This window comes from Eutrema salsugineum, unplaced genomic scaffold, assembly GCF_000478725.1.
Source record: "Eutrema salsugineum unplaced genomic scaffold, Eutsalg1_0 scaffold_4, whole genome shotgun sequence".
Taxonomy (NCBI): Eukaryota; Viridiplantae; Streptophyta; class Magnoliopsida; order Brassicales; family Brassicaceae; genus Eutrema; species Eutrema salsugineum.
Window position 1 is genome coordinate 13,645,476 of NW_006256686.1, and position 4,848 is coordinate 13,650,323.

General features: G+C 45.3%; 1 non-coding gene across 1 annotated transcript; it reads right to left on the reverse strand.

Annotated features, from left to right (window-relative positions):
* Nucleotides 1-3,790: 3,790 nt before the first annotated feature.
* LOC112084696 lies at nt 3,791-3,897 on the reverse strand. Its single transcript, XR_002898357.1, has one exon. It is a non-coding gene; the product is annotated as a small nucleolar RNA R71 (small nucleolar RNA).
* Nucleotides 3,898-4,848: the final 951 nt, after the last annotated feature.

Here is a 4,848-nt window from a genome sequence, read left to right on the forward strand (position 1 = left end):
TTTTGACTTAGAGTCTTAGGTAGCACAAAAATTACCTTTTATAAATGAGCTTTCTGAGACGTCATGAGGCTTGCTAAGATTTCTGATACACTTCTTTCCGGTTTCATTCAGTCCTTCTCTTGAGTGACTGAAAACTATGTGTTCCTCCCTCTCCGGTGTTTTTGCACATATCTGCCGATAAAAATTTAAGAGAGAATGCTTGAGGTTTGTACATAAAGGTTTAGGTTAAGGATGTGGTACCAGCTAAAGATGAACTGGCCATCTAGGACAACAAAGAGTGGTAACAATAAGATAAAAATTTCCTAGATGCATATCATGATGCCTTCCTAAAACCATTGATGACAAAATTAGATGTCAAGATTTGGTCCAACTAAAATGAGCTAGTGTATCATGTCAGAAAAGAACTCCATGAATAGAAGTTTGATATGTCTATATTTTACATCATTTAGAGTGCATTTTAGAGTCCTCATTATGTGTTTTCCCCATGTAAATTGAGTCTTTAGGCATGAAAATAGGATTTAGGGCTTGCATTAGGTCCCAAAGAGTTCTGCATGTTTTGAAGTCTTTATCAGGTGCTTGGGGAGTCATTTGGAGCCTAAGAAGAGGAGCAGAGAAGAAGACGGTGAAGAAAAGGGTCAAAAATGGTGAAAACCGCTTGGAGGAATTTCTCGGCCAAATCGCTTACCGGACGGCAAGAAACCTCGGCCAAAATCCTTACCGATCGTTCAACCTCGACCAAAAAGCTTACCGATCGCTCAGCACCGACCAAAGTCCGTACCGATCGACCAAAGTCAGCCTGGGTCGAAGATCAGGTGTAAATACCGCGGGTTGAGTTTTTGGCCGAGGCGAAGGAATTTTTACGACCAAAAAGCTTACCGCGGTACACAGCCCTCGGCCATTTTCCTTACCGCGGGAAGCTTTTCTCGACCAAAATTTGTCCTTGTCCGTGCGTTTCAAAGATCAGCAATCCGGGGAACCATCCGGTCCGAACCAGTTGGCGGGGTCTTCAGCAAAGTTGGAGATAATCAAACAAAGATCCCAGAACAGTTGGAATCATCCAATTCGGACCAGTGGGGAGAAAGATACAGCTTCCGGAAGATGCACCAACATTACGCGCATCCGAGAACCGAACGGTGGAGTACAAAGATCACGGCGGACAGAACCTTTCCGGACCGAACCAGCTTGCCCGGTCTTCATCAAAGTTTGAGAGCTTTGAAAGACCTTTTCAGAACGGTTGGGATCGCTAAATTCGGACGAGTGGTTTGAAAGATAAAGTCTCCGGAGTTCACACCGGTCCAAACAGCTTATTTCCCGGTGATTCCAATGCGGTTCAAAGATATGAAATCCAGGAAGCCTTCCACTTCCCAAGCTCCGACGGTTTCTTCACCAAAGTTCGAGTTTATTGAGTCACCTTGACTATGAAACTGGTCTCAGAGCATTCGGAGTCGTGGGTCGAAAGTTACTGCCGCCGGAAGGCGACATGGTCGATACGGGCCCAAATATGTTGCGATACGCGCTAAGTGTTTCTTCAGGGCTCGGCATCATTACCTCGACATCAGCCAAGTCAAGGCTCATATTTTGGAAGTATCCTGAGCTAGGCCTCGTATAGATACCTCGGCACGTTGGGATCAAGGCATGCACACGTAAGAAAGGAGCTGGAAACGACTAAGTGTTGAACATGCACCTCGGTGTAGCGACCTCGGCGTGCATGCCGGACCCTATTCTCCCGAACCCCTCGACGTCCAAGCGCCTCGGCATTTTATCCCGAGGTCCATTGTCACAAGCCCAGAATCAAGAACAAAGCTGCTCAAAAACACACACGTGAAGATGGATCAAAGACTAGGGTTCATGCATGTTCTTGCCGTCACGAGATCTTCATTTGGATCTGGACTCACGTGCGCTCCTCGACATGAAGACCTCGGCTTCACTCTCCGACACACCGTGGCACTCACCCATCAGCCCAAGAACGCGGTTCAGTACCCGGTTTGTTCCAGGCTGACCCGCGACACTTTACCTTTGCTATATATACATTTTGAGACTAAAAACCTAATCATCTTATCTCTTATCTGTTTTTAGCTTCAAGAACTTGCCTCTTTGGTGAAACTGGATGATTCTAATCCGATATCTCGCTTTTGCATGAGAAATCTTGTTCTTTCTTTATTTCTTTGATCATCTAACATTAAACTCCTCATCATGACCAGCTACACGTCTTGCAAAGGACTTAGTGAGCTCGTTATGATTAGTGAGTAGTCGTTTAAGCGGCTTTAGACGAGTAGATTAGGGTGCTTTCAAGGTAGATTAGTGGGTTTAGGTGTCTAGTCTTGCATGTTTCATTCTTTAACCGACGAGATCTCTAGGCTGGATCCAAGCACATCACTTGAGGTTCAGATCTGAGACATATCTCGCATCAAAAGTGTTCGTAGAAATGTCTGAACCACTCGGTTATGGGTTTAAGAGTCTTTCATCACGAGAGTGATAGTTCGTTCTCTTAAATGACATTTTTTGAACTGATTCTTATTGCTGATTGATTCGATGCTTCTCAAAAGACATTTTTGGTATGAAGGAGGATCAGTTTAGATGCTTAATACTTTCATGAGAAGATTAACATGCCTTGAGTTCAAAAGTTAAAATGAAACTGCTTGATGTTTGATACATTAACCAACCCAGTTGAACTTGGAAGCATCCGAGTCAAGTATCTCGTCTAAAGTTCCTTGCTTTATTACATATTATCATCATCTGAATCGTTCAGTTATTATTTGCATCCTGTCTCTGTTTAGATCTTATCATTTGCTTTACCTTTCATGCTTAATCGTTTGTTACTTAGCTTAGTTCAAAACCTTCACCTTTTGTCTTGACTTAAATGAACAAACATCATAGTCTAGTGTCTCGTTGACTTGTCTGGATTGATACCTCTTTGTGCTACTTCGACAAAGGGGATTGATAGCCCTGAGTCCTATAAAAGTCCTATCTATCAATTGGCGCCGTTGCCAACTTGTCGGAGCATTAGTCTTTTGTTTGTTCTTGAGTTCAAGATTTTACCTTTCTTTGTTTTACTCACTTCTTTGCAAGTTCTTGTGTTGCTTTCAGGTGCATGAAAACCAGGTCTCGGAGCACAGAACCGCCTCTACCGTACGACGACAACATCAACCGGATTGAGAGGCGAGCTCGCGAGAGGGAACGGCATTTTGAACGACTTGGAATGGCAGAACAGCAAAGGATCGAGCAACAGGCTCACGACGCCGAACACCAGGCTCATGATAATCAGGCGCAGGCAGGCAGGAATGAACAACAAGCTTATGTTAACCAACAACATGCTCAGAGGAACGAAAGGCTTGCTCAGCAAAACCAACAACAAGCTAATAGAAACGAGCAACAAGCCCACCATGTTCATCCGCCACCGCCACAAGCTCAGAGACAACCTCCTCCGGTCTTTGTTGGAGAGAACGACCGAGCTAATGCGCACCAATACCGAGCTGGGATTCAAGCTCCACCGGTTCAAAACAACAACTTTGAAGTTAAAGCTTCCCTACTCAACATGGTGCAGAACTCAAAGTTCCACGGTCTAGCCGGAGAAGACCCTCTTGAGCATCTAGATCAGTTTGATCGGGTTTGCGACCTAACTAAGATCAATGGTGTCTCGGAAGATAGCTTCAAGCTACGCTTGTTCCCATTCAGCCTCGGTGATAAAGCTCACCAGTGGGAAAAGAACCTCCCGAGGGGTTCTATACAAACCTGGGAGCAGTGTAAACTGGCGTTCTTATCAAAGTTCTTTTCCACATCACGCACGGCTAAGCTCAGAAACCAAATCTCAAGCTTCACGCAGCACAACAACGAGAGCTTTAGCGAAGCTTGGGAACGGTTTAGAAGCTATACTAACCAATGCCCACACCACGGCTTCTCAGAGGCATCCCTCTTGAGTACTTTATACCGAGGTGCACTCCCCAAGATCAGAAACCAACTCGATACAGCTTCAAATGGAAATTTTCTTGGGAAGGAGATCAATGCGGCAATGGAACTAGTCGAGAACCTAGCCATGTCTAATGATACTTATGGCGACGACTTTGATAGAGCAAACCGTACAGAGGGCTCTGGAGAAGAACAGCGTATGAAAAAGGATATCAGAGAGCTTCAGAGCAAGCTTGACAAAGTTCTGATGGCGACTCAAAAGCCAATACACTTTGTAGGCGAGTTTGATGAGCAAGGGCCAAGTTTTGATAATGTAAACGAAGATGGTCTAACTCAAGAGGAGCTGAACTACATAGGGAACCAGCAGAGGTATCAACGGTTCAACAACTACAACAGTAACCCAAACCTCTCATACAGAAACCCAAATGTAGCTAACCCTCACGATCAAATCTACCCTGCTCCGCAACAACAACAAAGCTACGCTCAAAAGGCTCCTTATCAGAATACCTTCCAGCCCAAGAAACAGTTTAGTGGGCAACAGCACGGCTACACTCAACAAAATCAAGCAGCTCAGGGTAACAACTTCACCAGCCAACCGCAGCATCACAATTTTCCACCAGGGTTCAATCCGCAGCCGATGGGTCCTCAGCGACAGCATCAGGGAACGGGTCAGAATCAGATGGGAAACGACGTCTGTGGGATATTACAGCAACTGTTACAGGGTCAACAGAGAGTTGAGAGCCAGCACGCGACAATGCAGCAAGATATCAGAGAGCTTAAGCAGAATCAAGCCTCTACATCATCCCGAGGCCCGGCTTTACCAGGTAAACCGGAGCCAAACCCCAAGGAGTATGTGAACGCCATTACATTGAGAAGTGTAAGAACTACAAGCTCCAACGCCTAAAACTACGCTCATTGAGGCCAATGAGCAATCAGAGGGGG